Raw genomic sequence first — 22,275 nt, forward strand, 5'->3', positions numbered from 1 at the left:
ACTTTGAAATAAAATAAACTTCAAATTTTATTTTTAGAAGACTATCACCGATAGTCACAGCTATTGAAAATATATAATCTACTTCTTCTATTTTTATAGAATGATCTTTAATATAAGTGTTGTGTATCCATTTATAATTTATCATGACATGTGGCATAAAGTTTTGGTCCAAGCTTAATTTCTGCCAGGTCACTTTTCAGTTTTCCCAGTAATTCTTTTAAATCCAATAGTGAGTTCTTTGTCAGGTAACTTGTGTTATCTGGTTTATTGAACAATGAGTTGTTGAGTTATATTTTTTATGTATCTTTTGTCTAGTCTGTTATATTTATACTGATATTAAATGGTGTTTATGACTGCTGCTTTATAATACAGTCTGAAGTCTTCTCCCTTCCTCCCTATCTTCTTTACAATATATTTTTAGTGTTTATGCTTTAATGACTATAATACTTTTAATAATTTGATGAAAGCCCTTCACTTCAACAAGTTCATGGCTATTTGCTTTGAGGATGAAGATTAGGTACTATGCAGAGCTTTATAAACTTGAAGATCACAGGTAATTTCCATGAGTTGCTGTGGTCAAAATTCACTATTTGGTGGACAACCTTCTGGTGATGAATCTTTTCCAACTTAGCTGGATTGGTCATTGAGCACAAACTGTTTCACTGGGCCTGCATTCAAAGGCTTTCCAGTTTTGTTGGGCCTACCAGACCGAGCTTAGGCTTATCTGGCTTAGTCTTTGTGAGTCCACAATTAATAGCCATAAGTCAAAAGGCAATAGCAAAACAGGAATCAGAGAAAGTGTACATAGTAGACGATATATCAAACAATAAAGAGTGAGGGAACTCTACCATTAGAAGTGAGGTAACTCAGTTCAACCAAGAGAGTAAGTACCAGGTTTCACCCAAAGGGAAAGACTCTGAAGCACCTAATACAGTAAGCTAAGGATAGGGTCTTGATGGAGACTCCTTTCAGGTTGGCTTCTTAGAGTCTCATTCAAGTTGGCAATCTGAAATTTGGTTGGAATAGGATCTGTTTCCTCTCTTCTCCTTTCTCTCCTCTCTTCTGCCTTTTTTCTTCCTTCCTTTTCTTCTTCTTCCTCTTCCTCTTCTCCTCTTTCTTTTCCTTTTTCTCTTCCTCCTCTTCTTCTCCTTACCCTCTTTCTCCTTTTCTTCCTCCTCTTCTTACTCTTTCTTCTTCTTTTTCTTCTCTTCCTCCTCCTCCTTCTCTTTCTCCTCCTCCTTCCTTTTTCCTATTCTTCTCCTTCTCCTCCTCCTCTAACTCCTCCTTCTTCTTCTTCCTCTTCTCTTCCTCCTCCTTTTCCTTCTCCTCTTCTTCCTCCTCATCTTCCTTTTTCTTATTCTTCTCTTCTTTTTCCCTTCTCTTTCTTCTCATCGTTCTGCTAGTGACAACATACCTAACTATATTCAAGAGCAATTACTTTAAACACCACATATAGAATGGATGATAAGACTGAATTTTGTAGGAGCTGGGGAAAATCTACTTATGAAACAAAATTTAAACACATATATACATACACATATACATATGCACATATACAGGTTTATATCAATACTCATGTATATATTATACGTATACACACACACATATATAGATATATATATATATATATATATATCAACATATACATACTCATTTGCTTTTCAGTTTTTTAAACAGCCACATTAGCAGCTTCCTCATCTTAAATCTAGCTTCCCATTCATGTTTAATGTTTCATGCCATCTGTGATAAGTTTGCATGAAAAAAACCTTTTCAAATTCCTGCCCTTAGGTCCATCAGTTTATAAGGGCTGTTAAAATGACACTCTATTACTGGATTACTAGTCTAACGGCAAACAATATAATTTTCTAAAGATAGCTTTTAAGTACGTTAAGAACATAAGTACTGCAGCTTGATGTTGTGTTTTTATTTTGTTTTTGAGTATCTATAAGTAAACTTGTCAAAGTTAAACATTTCTTTAGAAATTTTATATGTATGTATATATACACATTTATATGTATGTGTACATATACACGCACATATACATGTATTTTTTTTTTAAAGAAGCCATTCAGGTTAATATGTTAATATCTCTTTATTTGCATGCCCATTACATTCCCTGTCCTGAGGGGGCTCATGAAACTTGTAGATTTAATGAATCTTTTAAGTAGAAGAAGCCTTATAGATTATTTTAATTCAGTATCTCAATTTTAGATGTGGTAATAGAGTCTCAGAGATATTAAGTGACTTGCCTAAAGTTTTCCATGATCCTACTGGAACTTGCACTTTAGTCTTTTGCTGGTATAGAATTTATTATATCACTGCATGGTGCTTTGGAGAGATGGGAATGCTATTTAGAGTAAATTTTTTTGAAGTTCTTAAAAGTCTGATGAAATCAAATGAAGAATCTTGTATTTATCAGTTAAAAACTACATAGTATAACCCATACTATAAGCATTCTTCATCAACATTGTTTTTCCTAGATAGCTTTTTTTTCATTTTATTGTATGCTGTTTGACATGCATTCTTTTTTCCAGTTAATAGTATGTTTTTCCAGTTACTTGTAAAGGATGTTTTCAATATTCAATTTTGTAAGATTTTGAATTCCAACTGTTTTTCTTCCCACCCCCCCAAGCCAGCAAGCAATCAGATATACGTTATCCATGTACAATCATGCAAATCATATTTCTACATTAGTTATATTATGAAAGAAAAATCAGAACAAAAGGGAAAAGAGCATGAGAATGAAAAACAAAACAAAATTTAAAAAATTAAAATAGTTTGCTTTCAGATCCCATAGTTCTTTCTCTGGATTTGGATAGCATTTTCATCATAAGTCTGTTGAACATGTCTTGAATCATTGTATTGCTGAGAAGAGCAAAATCTGTCAGTTGATCATGGCACAATGTTGCTGTTGTTTTATGCAATGTTCTCCTAGTTCTGCTCACTTCATTCAGCATCAATTCATGTAAGTCTTTACAGGTTTTTCTGAATTCGACCTGCTCATCACTTTTTATAGAACAATAGCATTCTATTACATTCATATACCACAACTTGTTCAGTCATTCATTTCCCAATTGATGAGCATCCCCTCAATTTCCAATTCTTGGCCACTACAAAAAGAGCTGCTATAAATATTTTTGGACTTGTGGGTCCTTTTACCTTTTTATGATCCCTTTGCAATTTAGACCTAGTAGTGGTGTTGTTAGATCAAAGGGTATGTACAGTTTTATAGTCCTTTGTGCATAGTTCCAAGTTTGCCTCTTCACCAACAATGCAATAATGTTCCCATTTTCCCACATCTTCTCCAATATTTATCATTTTCTTTTTCTATCATATTTATCAATCTTATATGTGTGAGGTGGCACCTCAGAGTTGTTTTAACTTTAATTTCTCTAATCAATAATGATTTCAAGCATTTTTTCATAGGACTATAGATAAATTTGATTTCTTCATCTGACAACATAGTGCTCATATCCTTTGAACATTTATCAATTTGGGGAATGATTTATATTCTTATAAATTTGTCTCAGTTCTCTATATATTTGAGAAATGAGGCCATTTTCAGAACCACTGCCTATACAAATTGTTTACCAGCTTTCTGTTTTTCTTTTAATCTTGTTTGCGTTGATTTTATTTGTGCAAAAATTTTTTAATTTAATGAAATGAAAGTTTAATGAAATCAAAAAATTCATTTTGCATTTCATAATGTTTTCTATCTCTTCTTTGGTTATAAATTCTTCCCTTTTTCATAGAAATGACAGGTAAACTATTCCTTGCCTAAGTCATGTACCCATTTTAACTTTATCTTGATACATGGTGTGAGATGTTGATCTATGACTAGTTTCTGCTACACTATTTTTCCATTTTTGCCCCAACAGTTTTTATGAAACAGTGAATGGTTATCCCAGAAAATGGAGTCTTTGGGTTTTTCAAACAGTAGATTACTAACAATAGAACCATTTGCTACTGTGTCCTGTGTACCTAACCCATTTCACTTATTCACTATTTCTTAGCCAGTACCAAATAGTTTTGATGACTGCCACTTTATGATCTATTATTGAATCTCCTACAGCCAGGCCAGCTTCCTTTCCCTAAATTTTCATTTAATTCCCTTGATATTCTTGACCTTTCCTTCTTCCAGATGAATGTTGTAATTATTTTTTCTAGCTCTATAATAAAGGTGTTTTGGAAGTAAGTTTGATTGGTATGGAACTGAATAAATAAATTACCTTAGGCAGAATTGACATTTTTATTGTATTTTCTCAGTCCATCCATGAGCAGTTGATGTTTTTTTTCAATTGCTTAGATCTGATTTAATTTATGTGATAAATCTCCTCTGGGCTATGCTCTCCTTTTCCTCAAGTGAGACAGACCTCTCCTGTAGTCCTTCTAAGTTATCTTCAACAGGAAGATTGTTTCACTCCATCTTTTTATGGGTTCTGTCACTCCAGAATCCATTTAGAGGCTTGATTTAACATTATTTCTGAGGGAAACTGGGGAGAGCTCAAGCAACTTCCCGGCTTCTTTCCACCACTTTGACTCTGCCCCTCCTACATGAATTGTTAAGTCAAATTTTTTGAAGCAGTTTTGAATTTTATTTAGGAAGCTCTGTAATGTTACCTGGCTTGGTGTCTTAGTGTCATATGCAAACAGATCTAGAGGACTTTATTATAAATAGGGGATCTCTCTGCCATTTGAACTCTCTGCTGATTATCCCCTATGACAGTGCAATCACTTCAGAAAGCATTCATCTCCGTATTTTATGCTTTGTTAAAAATTAATAGATGCTCATTGAACAAAGCTATCCCTGTTGCGTCTATTAAGGGATTTTGTATAGCCTTAACATCAACATGGATGGATGATAGTCTTTAAGGCCAGATTTTGCTCTGTTGAATCAGATTTTTTATGGTCAAAAAGAGTGAGATTTTACATTCTCTGCACCTTTCAGCCATTCCTATGACTATTAAGATGTGATCAGCTGTTGAATCTAATTTTGAGCTAGTTTATTAGTATATTTATATATGTATCTCTCATATATGCAGGACAGATGGACAGTGAACTGTGCTCAGAACTGGAGAGAAGAAACGGAACTGGTTGATTTGGGAAACAATTTCAATGGCCCTAAATTTTACCCTCAAAAAAATCCCAGTTTTTTTTTTGTTTGTTTTGTATTTTTTTTTGTATCAATATTTTCATGCAGTATAATATAGCTGTGAATCATGGAAACACAGTCTCCAAAGAATGAAATTTGTGAATCATCAAAAAGGCAATGAAGACATATGGTGGGTGTAAATAGGTTGCAGCTCAACACACCATAACTTGTATAAAAGAAGCCATATTAAATATTAATCCAGTGACAAAAACAGAAAAAGAGGAAGTGCATCATGTATTTAGAGCTAAAAATAATATATGGCTAGTCCATGTGCCACATCGGTAGTTTTGTAGCACTGAGAGGAATACAACCAGTATTGTTGAGTGGACTCCCAGTGGAAAGTTCCCTGGGAGAGACATGAGTATGTACATGAGTCATACAGAATCAGCAGGGAAGTTGTGTTGTGGGAAATCCTCACTTCCCTTAAATGACAGATCCACTGAAATTTCCTTCTAAATGAAAATATAGTTAAGATATTGACTTACAGTCTTTGTACTATAAAAGAATTAAAATTCTCCGTGTCTTGCTTTGGAGGTGTTTCACAATAATAATAATAGTGACCAGCTAAAGCTACTGACACAGGTTTATTTTTCAGTGTCTAACCCTGTGCATGATATTTAGAAAGCTTGCCAACTGACTCATCAGCAACTTAAGTCAGTGGGAGTTATGTGTATCTAGTAGAATATCTGGCACTAAATAGTGTTTTATTATGGTAATTAGACATATACTATGCTGAAAGTTTTTTTTTTCTTTTTTACAATTTCAGCTGGGGATGATGCTGAATCCATGCATCTTAGAATCTGTAGGATATAGGTAAGCTTATATTTTTAAGAGGGCTTTTGATTTTATTTAGAAGACAAATCATTAAGGGTTTTCTAACTGCAGTGTCATGTTTCTACGTTAAGAATGAAAACATTTTCATTAAATAAAAATATTTCCATTTATTTGGTAATAACCAGTGTACAATCCAACAGATCTATTTTTCTCTGTGAAACAAGGAACCCAAGTCTGAAAGTCAATTATACACATAGTGTAGTTTTGACTTCAAAATCTACCTTCTTGGTCACTGATTTTCAGATTAACAGCAACCTACTTTTAGAAAAAACAAATCTATTCTATCTTATTAAATTGAGCAAATATATTCTCAAAGTACCACAGTTTACAGTTTTTAACAAAATCAGCAAAATCAAGTAAAGAAAATACTAGGATAGAATCAGGAAACAGTCTGTTGAGAATTTAGTTAATACTTCCTCCAAGCATTAAACTGGCAAGTTAGGTAACCTTATAATGGTGAGATTTCCTGAGTACCTAGTTTCAGTGTATTTAGGGGGAAATGTATTTGGCAAATAAACTGTTTTGCCTTTTAAAAGCAGAGGTGCTTTGATTTTTGCCTTGTATTTTCACATAATCACGGTGGGGATTATTCTCAAATAACACTTTGGACCTCCATGTTGCTAACATTTCTCTCACCTCCTATTTTTCTTTTTTTGTAACCCTCTTTAAAATCATGGTTGAGAAACTCTGTTTTCCATGTCTCTGCGGAGCCTAGAAATTCCACTGTAGTGAATAGTACTTTCATTATGCTGGAAAAAGATAGGGAGAATAATAGTTTATCCCTATAAGCGAACTCTTCCTTGATCAAGCTCGGAAAAAAACTGTTGTACTTTTTTTGAAAGAAGGGGGGAAGCAGATGAAAATGGCCTTTGCAGGGGCCAATTTCTGCATAGGAATGTGAATTTTTTTTCTGCCTGTTTTATAGTCTACTCTTTTTTATCCACTGATTCTGCTTAAAAAATTCTGAATTTAGAGTCAGAGCGCTTACCTTCAAATACTAGCTGTGCCCCTTCCTGCCTTTGTGACATTGGGCCACTTATTTATCTTCAATGTATCTCAGCTTCCTCTGATGTAAAATTAAGGAATTAGAATGGATAACCTGTAAGACCCATTTCAGCTTGGAAACACTAGATAAAAGAAGCTAGTTGAATTGATTTCATCTACACTGGATTGTAGTATCATATGCTATGAAGTATTTCACATCAAGTATCCAACATAATCATCATTTTCATGTGGAAATTCCCCTAATCAGAGCATAAAGCATAATTTCGAATTGTTTACCAATGAAGCAAAAACAGAATATGTTTTAATTGTCGATTAACTGTTCGTACTATTTTTTGACAGAATGAATAAATATTAATTCTAGGTATCTTTTTACATATTAGTGGCAAAGTTAAAGGTGATGACTTTGAATAAGTACATGTTGCTAAAAAAAAGTATAGAGTTCTAATATGTCAAAATGTCTTATTTTGTACATCTCAGTAATTTTTCATTCCATACATCATGATTTTCCATGCTCACTTGTTTATGAGACTTGTGTTAAAGTCAAATGTCTTTATGAATTAAGTACAGTGGCATCATATAGAATGTTGCAATGACTGGAAAATGATGCCAGTTGAAACTATTTATAACTTCTGGTAATTGTACTCCTTGCCTGTGACCTTTAACACTTGAGATATTTAGCAATCACTGAGAGACCTTTTAATAAGGTAAAATCATTGAATCATAGGCTTTTAGTGTTCAACAACACCTTAGAGATAATCTAACGTAGCTCTATTATTTTATAGATGAGGAAATTGAGATCCAAAAAAGAGACCAAGATCATGTAGCTAATTTGTCTTTGAGTTGCAAGGCAAGATTTTTGTCTATGCTTTCTTATTTAACCTCTTCCAAAGTCTTACAAAGCTCCATTTTAGTAGATAAATAATCCTGACTTCTCAATGGCTATGGCAGCAGAGGGAAGTAAGGCCTACTTCCCAGGCTGGACAGGATAGTGTGTTTCCTCTTCTCGGCATGCTGTTGTGGAAAGAATAATCAAAAGAACTGGATTGAAACCCCAGCTCTCCACTTATCACTTGCGTGCCCTAGAGTAAATCACTTATCCTCTCTATACTTCAATTTTCTCATCTGTAAAATGAGGGAGTTAGCATAGAATGACTTTAAGGTTAGCATTGATTTCTAGCTCATAGCCTGTGATGCAATGCAAGGAATGGTGTCTTTGGTATTAGGTTAATTATTAGAAGACTGACCACCAAGTATTGAATTTCTTTTGGCCACAAAAACTCATAAAGAGCATACATGGAAGCTATGAGTTATATCAATGGAAGGACCAAAAAAATCTCTTGATTTGGGGGAATATTTAAGTATTTCTCAGGCATTCTGATATCTAAAATTACATAGGTTCACTTCAACTCCTTAGTCATAGCATCTTCAAATCTTGCCTTTAAAAACACCTGCAAATATACAGACAGTTTTAAAAGCAAAAAGGAAGCTATCCCTAATAACTCTAGTAATTTTTCTATTAAATTGTTGTAGTATTTATGAAGTGGTTTTAGTATCTTCCATCTTCTTTCTCAAAGTTGGAAGCCGGAAGTGTCCAAAATGACTTTAGAACCAGAAGAGATTTGAAGAGCTTGGTGCTCTCATCAAGTCCTCCCCTCACACAGGGGTGGGGCGTTGATCTCCACCAATGAATAGAGAGACCTATGCCCAAAGGCTTTTGGACTAGGGCTACAGTTATATATTATATTACCACTTTTTTGTTTTAGAAATAAATGTATATAAATAAATACATGTGTGTATTATTATATATAAATATACGTATGTATATATGTATGTGTGTATGTATCTGTATGTATGTATGTATGTATTATATCACCTATATTTCCCAATGTGGTCTCCTCCCCCTCTCAGAACCATCCTTTATAGTAAAGAATTAAAAAAGGAGAAAAACAGCTCATCAAAATTAACCAATATGTTAAAAATGTCTGTCATTGTATGAAATGTTCCATATCCATAACCCCCTACCTCAGCAACAACCCACAAAAAGGTACATTTGCATATCTCTTCTTTGGAGTCAAACTTGGTCTTGACATTTTCATACCATTCAATCTTAATTGTTTTGTTATTGTTTTCACTTATATTGTAATTATATACATTGCTTTCTTGGTTCTGCTTACTTCACTTCATATCAGTTCATAAAGGACTTCCTATACTTCTCTGCATTTTGTTTATCATGTTTCCAAAGAGCTTCTCCTTTTTTATTTCATACGATACTCACACTCACCCCATGAGAAAGATTTGAAAGATGAGGACATGAGGATTTAAGATTGAGAGATGCGGATACAGCAAAGTGTAAGCAACTTGCCTAAGGACACAGGATGATAAATCTATTGTATGTACAGCGTAATCCTTTTCTTCTCCTGGACACAGAGATAACAGATTTCTTTTTGTCATTCCCATTCTGCAGATGGAGAAACTGGAGCAGAGTGTTGTTTCAGTAACTCAACTCCTTCACCTGCTTACAATGACTGAGTAATAGACCTGGAAGTAGAGCCTCATCACTTGTGAGTTCTGTCTTTACTTTGGTGGTCATCACTGTCATTGCTCCTATTGATGGGTACCATCACTAATACTGTTATGCAACAGTTTCATATTTACATAAAGTTTACAAAATGCTTTCTTCCCAACAGTACTATGAAAATGGGGGAGGAAGGGAGGGACCAAACAAGAATTCATTGAGAACATGCTATCTGTCAGCCACTGTGACAAGTGCTGGTTTCATTAATATCAGTCCCATTTTATAGATAAGGAAACTGAAATTCTGAGATTTGTCCAGCTAATGTGTGATCTAGCCTGCATTAAGAGCCATGTTTTCCAAGTCCAAATCCAGTACCCTTTTCACTATCCCACATCAACCTGCTACTCTGAAGAATTAGTTTTGAAACACTACTGATGAGTAGATGGGTGTGGTTTATCATATGTGTATGTGTGTCTGTATGTACATGAGCATGTGTGTGTGTGTATTAGGGTAGCCTAAAGAGAATTGTTATTCTTCAGTCATTAAAACATAATGCCCTTCTGAGAGTGGAATACAGTCTTTTCATATACATCTGTAGTAGGACAACTGGTATTTGTATGATAGCCCTGTAAAGGTAATCAGAGATATCCAGTTGTATGGTTAAAAATATATATATGAGGAGTGGTCTAGTGAGGGTGAGGAACTGGGGAGCTGCTATTTACATTCGAGATCTAGCTGAAGTTCAGCTCACTCAGCTTTACTAAGTATCTCTGGATTTGATGTATTTATACAGTTGTTCTCTTGCCAGTGAGCCTGCATTTGCATTTGTATTCTCACCAGGAAATTTTTAGAAATGTTATTTCTATTCTTACCTGTAAAAATTCAGGCTGTACATTTCCCCTGTGGATAACAACACACAGTTGTTAGTAGAGGCACCATTCTAGCTATCCTTGTGGTGGGTTTTTTATTAGTATTTCAAACTTGCACTTGCTTATGTCTCCTTTTTGACTTGTGGGTCAGCAGAAAACATTTATTCTTCTGGGGATTAACTCCCAAGTGACCTCCTGTACAAATTAGGATGTTTAGCTTAAGGAAAGACCCATAAAATCACAAACATGTAGAATGGGAAGGAGATCTTAATGCATAGAATGTTAGGGAGCTAAAGAGGAACCCTAGAGATTAGCTGAAATAACCTTGTTCTTTACAGATGAGAAAGCCAATACCTAGAGCAAGTAAATGACACTTGTATGAATTCAAGTAGCTGTTTAATCATAGAGCTAGGACTAGAAATCAAGTTCCCCCCCCCCCAAGCCAATGTTATTTTACAACTACATTTTATTATATAATTTAATACAGCCTGGCTGTGGCCCTTTCCCACCCCCCCCATCCCCATAATGGTTTCCTCTCAATATAATTGTCCTGTTTTTCTTAGCTTCTTCCTATTGTTTCTATGATATCGTCTCATCTGTAGATATTACTGGTATGACCCAAGTGGCATCTAAAAATGATGGATTTTTTTTTCCTACATCATGATTAATGATTGATACTAGGTAATGGTGTGGGGATTACAGTTACACTTGCATTTACTTTCAGCATCTTGTTTGTCTTTCTGTTCATCTAAAACCATCAAGAGTGATCACTTCTGTGATGTATGATCTGATTAAGGGAACTAAGAATGTTATACTCCTCAGTAACTATAAATTCCACAGAATCATCACCAATCTGTGCCAGTTTGATGCCTGTAAGCTTTCCAATTTAACATTCTGTAGTAAATTTTGCTCGTTGTGGAAATCTCATCCACCATATATAAATTTTTATGTGATTAGTTAAAAATATATTTAACCTTAACCTTGAACTATTGTATAGGACCAGGAACTGGTTAGCACTGGTCTCATGTTACCAACTGACTGTTAGATGCTTCGTACTGAATATCCCACAGGCTTCTGAAAGTAAACACAAGGTATTTTAGCAAAGGGGAAAAGGGAACTGCACTTGAAGTCCTGGGTCCCAATCCTTCCTGAGACATCGACGAGCTATACAATCCAGGGCAGGTCACCTGACATCTCTGTGCCTTGGTTTTCTCATCTTTAAAAAAAGAGTGATGGACTCCATTATCTCTGAGGTCTCTTTCAGATCTTTATTATTTGATGTCTTAAACAGAACTGATTATCCTTTCCTCAATCCCATTCATGTTCTCAACTTCCTTATTTTGTTTTTAGAGACTCTATCATTCTTATTGTCACCTAAGTTCAAAACTTTAGAACCATCTCCAGTTCTTTACTCTCCATATTTATTATTGCTCCCCTCCCCATATCAGTCAGTGAATTGTAGATTCTACCTCTTTAACATCTCTCCTACTTATCCACTCTTCTCCATTTATACCCTAACAATGGAATTCAGTATCTCATCCTTTATCCCTTCAACAGTTGTGATAACTTTTCAATTAATATCCCTGTCTCAAGTCTCTTAAATTCATTTTCCACATGGTTGCCAAAGTGATGATTCCCCCCCCACCAAAAAAAATAGATTTGGTGATATTATTCTTCTGCTCAAGAAACTCTAAAGGTTCCCCATTGTTTCTAGGATAAAATATAGTCTTTGAGTTGGAATTTAATCTTTCATAACATGGTTCCAACCTGTCTTTCTAGGCTTATTACATTTTATTCTCTTTCACATAGTCTACAGTCTTGAAAAACTAGCTGGATTGCTCTTCTTTGTACATGACTTTCCACCTCCCATCTGAACCTTTGCATACTCCTTACAATCCCTTGTTATTCAGTCATTTTACTTACGTCTGACTCTTCATCCCCCCGTTTTGAGTTTTAATGCAAAGACATTGAAGTGATTTGCCATATTCTTCTCCAGCTCATTTTATAGATGAGGAAACTGAAGCAAACAGGGTGTGAATTGCCAAAGGTGCCTGGGGCCAGATTTGAACTCGGGAAAATGAGTCTTCTTAACATCAGACCTGACATTCTATACACTGTGCCACCTAGTTGCCCCTTAAAATCCCTAGATTTCTTCAAAACTCATCTCTAATGTCACCTCCTAAATGGCCTTTTAATTAATTTGTATTTTTAAAAGTATACATCCTGACATTTGTTCATGTTTCTTGGCAGAATGTAAAATTCTTGAAGACAAGGACTGTTTCATTTTGTCATTATATCTCTAATGTTTACCATAGTTTGTGGCACATGAGAAGTGATTAATATATGCTAATTGATTAATTTATCTATTTTACCCCCTTATTTTATGGATTAAGGAACTAAGACCTTGAAAGATGAAAAGATTTGCCCAAAGTGACAGAGACTGGGGAGTCAAACCTAGGTTCTCTGACTCCAAATCTGAAATATTTCAAGCACTGCCTCCCAGCTAAGGGCAGGGAGTATGTCTTTCTTTTTATTTTTTTTTTAATCTCCTGTGACACCCAGTACAGGAATGAATGCATAATAGGTCCTTAAGAAATACTCAATAAAATTGAATTAAAGGTACAATTAGTTTATTTCAAAGTACCTACTGAGTTTTAAATTAATGTTGGGACAGAGTATTACATCTTTTGGATAAATGGGGAAGAAAAATTAAAGCGAGGTTATAGCAAGAAGCCAGAGACACACTTCCTCCTCATGTGTTGGGTGGGAGAATAAAAATGAGGACAAACCGCAGCATGTAACAAGTACAGAATGGTACGTAGATACAATCCAGTCTGAAGGCAAGTTTTTATAATGGTCACATCCTTGCCATCAAACTGTAGGTACATGGTGAGCGAATTGTGGTCCTGACACCTGGGGTTTGATATATACTCAGAACTAACTGTTCTCTCTGGTTATTGTCAATGTGAAAGTCACTTTGTTTAAAGAAAGGACCTGAATGTGTAATGTTTGTATCATATGCAGAGAGAATAAACCAGAGCTTTTGACCTAAAATTAAATAGCAATGACACTCAAATATCTGCCTTTCGCACCCCACATTTTTCTAAGCACCTGAAAGCCATCAAAGCAATGAAAGAGAAGGCAGTTTAAAAAGAAAAAAAGAAGAGAAAGGGGAGTTGAATGGTTGATTCTGGGCTCAGCATAGTCCTTTATATTTCATTTTTACTCATCTGTCAAATGGGGATAACACCTTCTCTGACTGCCTCATAAGGCTATCGTTGTAAGTTTCTTAGACAGAGATTCTTATTGTTTTTTGTGTCATGGAACTATTTGGCAGTCTAGTAATGCCTACGGATACTTTCTCAGAATAATGTTTTTAAATAATTTGAGGAGATACTAAATTGTCAGTGAAAAGTTAGTGAAAATAAAGAAGTGTTTTTCACAACCAAGTTCATAGATCCCCTGAAATTTATCCATGGACATTTTGGGGTTGTCTAGATCCAAGATTAAGAATTCCTCCTGTAATGAGAGTGAAAGTGCTCTGAAAAGTATAAAATGCTACACATAAATAAAGTGTCATCCCCTTGAAGTTATAGGAAAAGGAAAAATCTAATTATAAATTTTTTAAATTTTTATTTTATTATTCTATCATCCAGAGCTGTATATAACCTAATATTTGTCCTCCTGTATTGATAACAAGTGCTCCATGCCATGATTAATGGATAATCTTGAATTATGGTTTAAGTTTCTCTGGCATAACTTTTGAGTCTAAGGTCACTTATATAATATGATGAGACATTTGAGAAGAACTGTATTGGAGACGTTACATAAAATAGATGCTTTACAAGCCACAGATGATTGAATCATTATCAGTAATATATTTGCCTAGGCTCTTGAAAATCTGACCAAAGGGGCTTTAATTGAAAACTTAGGGGGAATAAGAATCTCACTATGTTTATCTGTTAAAAGAAAATAGATAGTAGTAGCTAACTAATGGGAAGGAGAGAAGCAATTTACACACCCTGCATTTCATAGGAGATTAAATACATGAAAGGAGTGGAGAATAAAACCCTTCACCTCATATGTCTATAAACAAATGCAGAAAGTGTGAGTAATAAGCAAGGTAAACTAGATATTCTAACATGAAGCAAATTCAACTTCATAGTTATTGTTGAACCTTGGTAGAACGGCATGCATGACAGGAAGGGAGTACCCTACACTACAGAAACAGAAAAGGATGTAATACAGAGTAGCATAGTATGTTACATACTCATGTAAGACAGTCTAGGAATCAGAAAGGGAAGGGTGGTAGAAAAATTGAGGTAAAGACCAATGGAAAGAAAAACAGAAACAATACTGTCATGGTACTATACTTCCTGGACAGAAAGAGGACACAAATTAACCAAGTAATAAATCTCATGCTTTACACAAAAACATGGTCTCTTAAATAACAATATAATTTGGTAAATGAAAGGAATATTGTAAACATACGTAGATATCAGAGGACAATTTGTACCAGACACTCATGTTATCCTTGTGAACTACTTGGGGGAAATATGTGTTAAATGATACTAAAGTAAGTGGATTTAGAACTGTTTGAATGGGCATACTTAAAGGGTTGTCACAGATTTATAGGTTTCAATTTGGAGATAGGTCTCTAGTGGAAACTACCCAGGGATCTCTGTGGTTCTTTACTGTCAAATTACTTTTCAGTGATATGGATGAAGCCATAAATGGCATGCTTGTCAAATAGTCAACCGGATGCTTGGAAGTATAGTTAATGACATTGTATAATTGAGTCAGGATGCCAAAAAAACATCGACATGAAAAAGCTATTGTCAGAAAGTAACAATGAAAGGCCCTAGATATACTTGTAAAATTCTGCATATGTACAATGGGAAAGCATGGCTAGATGATTGTTTGAGTGGGGAAAACACATTTTTCTTCTTTTTTATGGTCTGCAAACTCCTTATGAGTTAATAGTGGGACACACCAACAGAAAAAGCAAATATAACATGAAGATGCATTAAGAGAGGCATAGTATCACAAACTAGGGAGATCCTAGTTCTGCAGTAAACATCCAGAGTACTGTGTTTATTTCCATGTACCACATTTTAGAAAGGACAGAAACAAACTGAAGCTCTTGGAAAAGGTATCCAGGGTGATAAGAGGAGAGAAAATAGAGATCACTCGTATAGAAGAAGGAAATTATTAGAAGTAACTTAAGGTGCATATGACTGCTGTCTTCAAGGATCTGAAGAATTGTCACATGTTTATTCTGCTTGGCCCCAGAGGGTAGAACTAGGAAAAAATCATTGAAAGCTGTAATAAATATACATTAGGCTATAAGGAAAAAAGGTGTTCTGATTATTATAGCTGCCTAAAAGTGAAGTGAAGACCTCACCAAAGGTCTTCAAATAGAGCCTTAATGGCCGCACGGTATGGAGGTAATTTTTGGTCAGTTGGAAGTTGAATTTGATCATTTGTGGTGTCTCCTCCAACTCTATAAATAAGACTGTAATAATTTTCCCTGGGAATGAACTAGCGTGGTATAGTGGAAAGAATTCTGTCTTGTGAGTCAAAGAAAATGGTTTCAAATTCCATTTCTAATACTTAGTATCTTATGACCTTGTCACTGTCATTATCCTCTTTGAGCTGCAATATTCCTGTATGTAAAATAAATTGTAATAAAAAAATTGTCATAGGTCTAGATATATGATGAGATATCATAGTTGTCTCTCAGTATAAATATAAATGCTTACATAATAATGTTTTATGTAGAATGGGATGGAATTAATCAAGGAGGGATCCCAAAGGCCAGGTCTCACAAGCATCTAACATCCTGATCATTCAGAATCAGACAAGTGCTTTTTGTGTAGGAGATTTCCTTCCCGTCCCCAATGGTGTCAATCCACATTTGGATCATTAAGCTTTCATTCTTTATAGGAGAGAATTTAACTTTTCAAAATGGGCTTTTATGGGAGTGCCCTGTCATGCTGGGAAAATATTGTCCACTATACAGAATTAAAAATAAGTATGATGCATCTTTTTTTATATACCACATGTATTTGCTATTGGGAATGTCAGTGTTAGGAGAGTAATAATCCTGGTTCATGTTGCTAATATAGGTTGAGAAGCTTTGTCAGATGGGAGAGATATAGCTGCCATGTGGTGGAAAGAATACAGGATTTGGAGTCAGAGAGCCTGGTTTCAAAGTCTGACTTGGCTTCTGACTACCAATATGATACTGAGCAAGTCATTTGACTCCTTTTAGTCTAAGTTTCTTCATCTGCATAATGAGGGGATAGGGTCAGATGGCCTCTATGGTCCCTTTCAGATCTATGACCTATGAAGCCATAGGTTTCCTGTATCACAGAATCTGAGTTGGAAGGGACCTGAGGCAGGAATCCCCATCCAAAAAAAATAAACAATCTCAGAGAGTTTAGGTGACTTTCACATGATTGTACAGCCCTTAAATGATGGAGCCCAGAGTCAGTTTGGTTCTTATAATTCGAATTCTAGGCTTAGCATACTACTAGTGTGAGTTCACAAATGTGTCCTACCTGATAAAATAGATGTTGTCTTATAAAGTTGCATCTAATTCTTCATACTTCTTGGTAGAGAAGTAATGGGCTAAAAATATAGAATGAGACATGCATTTTCTGATATAGTCAATGTGTTGATTTGCTTTGCTTGTCTCTGCTTATTTGCTATAAGGGAGAGAGGAATGAATTAGTAGAAAATGATAGAAATAATAAAAAGAACATCACTAAAATATACAAAAAACACCCAGAAGAAAACAAAAAAGAAGTTCAGGAGGAGACCAAAAAGTAATTTGTAACTATGTCACTACCAAGTTTTTTTTAATGTTTTTCCTTTATTTTTAGCATTTATTGATGCAGTAGATAAATACAAATAGAGAAACATACTTGATAACAAGTTATCTAACAACTGATAGCCAGACTATAAAATGAATGTATTTTTAAAAATATACAAAGACCCCTTACTATAATGGCCATTCTTGTCCTATCATTCATATACATATTCATATACAGCCTGAATAAATACAATGGATGACATCCCAACTGATGCACCCCTAGGTGGGCAGATACAGTAGAGTATGTGTGTGTGTCTGTACACATAAATAAATTCATATATATACATACATACACACATGCACATATACATACATACACATATATATACATGTGTGTATATATGTATGTCTATGTATATGTATGTGTATGTGTGTGTGCATATATATATATATATATATATATACACACTGCAAAAAGGGCTCGTGGAAGCTAAATAAAGAAAACATATAAAAGTTTTACCACAAAGTAGTACCTGAGTGCCAAAGGTAGGCAAAATGTTGGGCAGTGGAGGATGTTGGGTTTTTTTTTTTGTATTATTCAGTCTGATATGAGAATGTTCAGTCAGAATGGATCTGACAAGGAACAATTTCAAATGCAGGAACTTAGCGTTAGGCTGTTGCAGTCTTTAGTAAGCTTTTTTAAAAAATCAGAGCAGGTTACCTATGACATCATAGTTTCATATAAAATATTCATTTTTTTGTCTGTTAGAGACTTATCTTTGCATATGATTATGCTCATAATTTTAAAACAAAAAATTAACAATTGCATTTTTTTAAAAAAATCAACTTTTGCTATTTAAATGCAATGCCCCTTCCAATTTTCATCAATGATTCGAAGAACTTTTAGTTCAGATTGATCATCTATGAATGGATAACTCTCTCACAATTTTAGTTTCAATTTGTTACTCCTTATGCTCTTACTACCGTCGGGTAGGTTTGTTAATCTAGCAGTGACTCTTTATATAAAGATGATTCTTTTGAAATGCAAACAACTACTTCCTTTTTTTTTTTACTTTTGTCCCTTTGCATAATTTTCGGATTGTTCTTTTTTTCCTTAAAAGAAGGGCATCCCGTCTGACACTTCCATGCATATGAACAGTTTCAGATTTCTGATGTGAAAATATTTAGCATTAATATTTATCTTTGAATGGAAGTGGGAAAGAAATTTGAAACTGCATAATAAAGCACAATCAAGAGAAGCTTGGTAACGTAAGTCAAGTCCCTGCACCTTACTGGATATTCAGGAAGCAAGAATTAAGGATGATTGACAATAGAATATGAGTAGTTAACCTAATTGTCTTTCCAGTTATTCATTAAAGGTCTCTACCTCCTGAAAGAGAGTTAACAATTTAAACAAACATTCATTAAATATTTGATTTCATTCATAAAAGATTAGTGAGACCAGTGATGCTTTCCAAATGACCATAGAGCTCATCTTCCTAGTTTCCTGATTTAAGCCTGAAATAATACAAGGAGAATAGAAAATAAATTTCAGTCACATCTTGGAAGATTATGGTGTCATAATTTGAAGTCCAAAGGGACCATATATTCCAGTCCTCTAATATGGAAGAGGAAACTGAGACCCAAAGATGTGAAGAAACTTGATTGAAGTCGAACAATAAATAACAGACTTGCTTTTGGACCTTAGGTCCTCTGATTCCATATCTGGGGAGATTTTTCTACGAGAATATAATGGTCATTCTGAAACAAAATAGCTTGATCAGGTTGGGCAAGTTGGAGGGTTTTCTGGCATCACCAAACCTCCTACCAAGGATCTCTTCAACTTTAATAATTCATTCAAAAAATTTAGCAACTCTTGTGTATGAGAGGTTATGCCATATGGAACAGAAACATGAACAGGGTAAAATCAGAGTCCTGAAGGATTTTATAATGTGATGGAGGGGATATACAGACTTCAACCCTTGTGATTCTATCCTGAGGCACTCTATAATCAAAATACCACTTCAGTCCACAAGCTCCTCTGCCCCCAAGCCTACTGACCCACATCTTCATATGCAGCCCCTGTAATAACACTATGTCCCCACTTTTTACCTCCCCTAAACTTAAGTCCCATCTATAAAATTTATAACAAATGGTCGCCGAGCAATGAGGGGAAACTCATTACCCACCAAAGTAATACATTCCAGTATGGGAAAACACTGATTGTTAAGAAACTTTTCTTTATCACAAACTTCATACCTTTTTCTCCCATTGGTCCTAATTCTGTCTTCCAGTGACACAGAAAACAAGATGATTATCAAAGGAGATAGAATCATAAAATCTCTGAGTCTAAAGATATAGAACTGTGATCTCCATGCTCAAGCAATCCAACTGAAACCTCGATATGAATCTCATTTGCTATCTCTAACTTGCAGTATCCTACACATAACCAAGAGGATGTAGACCGGTGATAGGACCAAAGGACTTGGAGCAATAAGAGACTTCAGAGGTCATTTAGTCATAGGATCATTGATTTAGCTTTAGAAAGAACCTCTTCTAACCCCCTTATTTCACAGAAGAGGAAAATAAGATGCAGGGAGTTACAGTAATTTGCTCTTAGTCACACAAGTAAGAAAATAGCAGAGGTGAGATTTAAATGAGTGCTCTCTGACTCTAAATCTACATGCTCTATCTTCATATGCTCAATTGGCATTGTAGTTTTTGCCCTATCAATGGGTGGGAGATGGAATGGAGGAGGGAGAGAATTTGGAGCTGAAAATATTATTTTTTAGTCCTTTGTTTTTATTCTTTTCTTTCTTTTTATAGGTGATATTTATTTTAATAATTAATTAATTGATTTGTTTTTAATTTTTAACGTTCACTTCCGCAAGAATTTGCATTCCAAATTTTCTCCACATCTCTTCCCTTCACCTACCCTGAGATGACATCCATTCTGTTTACCCCTTGCCCCTAATCTGTCTTCCCTTCTATCAGCCCCCTCTCTTATCCCCTTCTACTTCTATTTTCTTGTAGGCCAAGATAGACCCCATTTCCTATATATCTTATTGCTGGGAATATCTTAAATTTAATTTTTAAAATGCATATATTTGTTTTAGTGCCTGTATTGACTTTGAGATTCCGAAGGAATTGGTTGTTTCTCTACTGCAGGGATGAGTTCTATTATCAGTGGAAAAGGAACAGGGAACAGGAATATTCTGCCTCTGATCCATAACCATGGCTATGCTGGTAAATATTTATGAATTGGCTCTAAAAAGAAGATGCTGAAGTTTAATCATCATTTTTTAACATTTTTTCTATCTTTTTCTCAAGTTTGAACCACAGGTATGAAAAAGTCCTGAAGGGTACCAAACCAGACTAATATGTAATTGGAAAATATTTTAAAAATAATAAAAGAAATACAATACAACATAGATAATGTCTCTGTGTGATTTTCTAAGCCAATATGCTTCTGTAGGGATCCATTTCTATTTGTTTGACACCACTGGTCTAGATCATCTGAGTCCTAATTTGTAACATTTGCCAATTCTGGAATATATTCTTACCCTGAAAATTTAACAATCAAGCCAGTAAGAGATGACTCCAGCACATCCTTGTCTCTGTGTGAAGCACTTCTGAGGCCCCATGTGAGAATATCAAAAGTCCTGAATGGTCAGAGTCAGAGAAAGGAAGAGTTCCCCAGGGACTTGGTTTCAATAGGTTAACAACCATTAGTTGACTAAGCTCCTATAACATCTCCCTCGTGTGAAGATCAAATTTTTAAGTGGTCAGAGTTAAGCACAGTCCTTTACACAGACAGTTGGTCCATATGTAGCAGATGAAAGGGCAGTAACGATATAAGACATGGAGCTGAAGAGACTGCCATCAGTGAAGGAGAGTAAAAATCTCTAGCAAAACTACTGTGATTGAAGAATTCTCCAGCATATGAACTATCTGAATTTAACCACCAGAGCTCATCCTGAACTTTGGTTTGGCTTGTGGGTCCTGGCTCTACCATGTGATTTCTGTGAGGTCTTGGGCAAGTCTTTTTAAATTTTCTGAGCTTCTTTGTTTATCTCTCAACTGGAAATGGTGATGCTTACTTACATTATCAACCTCATAGCGGTCACTGTGAGGATCAAACAGATGATACATAACGCTATAATGTGCTAGCTATTGTTTGGTTATTGTTTTGTGTCATCGTAGAGAGTAATCCCTTAACCATTTTTTCTGCAAAATAAGAGCACTAATAGTATCTGCCTCCCAGAGTTGTTGTGAGGGTTATTTGATATAATAATTATAGTGTTTAATATAGTCCCTGACACATAGAAAGTGTTATATAAAATTTTAGCTATCATCATCATCATTATTTAGAATGTGTTACATATGAGGCTTCGTGTTATTGTTTGGAATAACCTATGAGACCTGATTATACCAGGAAGAAATATTGCATTCCCACTAGGAAGCATATTATCTGTCTCAGGTCCCTAGGGAACAATTTAGGGACCTGGAAGAGAGAATTCAGTAATGATACCCTGGTGTGTGGGTGGAGGGCAGGAGTAAAGGAGTTCATCTCTTATAGTTTTCCCTGTGTCTCTGTCTCTCTGTGTCTTTTTTCCCTATCTCTCAATCCGTGTCTCTATGTCTCTGTCTCTTCTGGTTAGATTGATGTTAATTTAGAAATATATATGGTTAGATATATGGCTAGATTAATGTTAATTTTAAAATATATATACATATACACCAGTATCTCAAAAATCTCCATATAGTTTTATGTTATCAACACTATTAAATAGCTATTAATTAAAGTTATTTAAGAACATGACAAATAGTTATTAATTAATAGATATTAATGAAGGTTCTTTAAGCTTAATAGTTAATGAATAGCTATTTAAGCTTAAAAATGTGTGAAAGCTTTTGGGACACATTGTGTCTTGTAATTTAATTCTTCCAAAGAATACCTGATGAAAACAAGGGCGGGGTTTTGTCTGAATGATAAAAACCTAGAATAAATTTGAAAAAATTGAATCAATCACTTAGATGTTGGACTACACAGAACTCCACACTTCTGAATTTCTGTTTGACT

At 34.9% G+C, this 22,275-nt stretch overlaps 1 protein-coding gene across 2 annotated transcripts in view; it reads left to right on the forward strand.

Moving 5' to 3' along the window:
* Window positions 1-22,275, forward strand: part of SGCD (sarcoglycan delta) — a 1,338,077-nt gene that overhangs the window by 235,375 nt on the left and 1,080,427 nt on the right. Inside the window, exons 1-2 of one of the 2 annotated variants that reach the window (XM_072630830.1) lie at window positions 5,934-5,965; window positions 9,456-9,552. The gene's annotated coding sequence lies outside the window, so the exon portion shown is untranslated. Of the gene's footprint in view, window positions 1-5,933; window positions 5,966-9,455; window positions 9,553-22,275 lie in introns of those variants that run through there. The other variant, XM_072630829.1, reaches the window with a different exon arrangement.

The sequence above is a fragment of the Notamacropus eugenii genome, chromosome 1, assembly GCF_028372415.1.
Source record: "Notamacropus eugenii isolate mMacEug1 chromosome 1, mMacEug1.pri_v2, whole genome shotgun sequence".
NCBI classification, from domain to species: Eukaryota; Metazoa; Chordata; class Mammalia; order Diprotodontia; family Macropodidae; genus Notamacropus; species Notamacropus eugenii.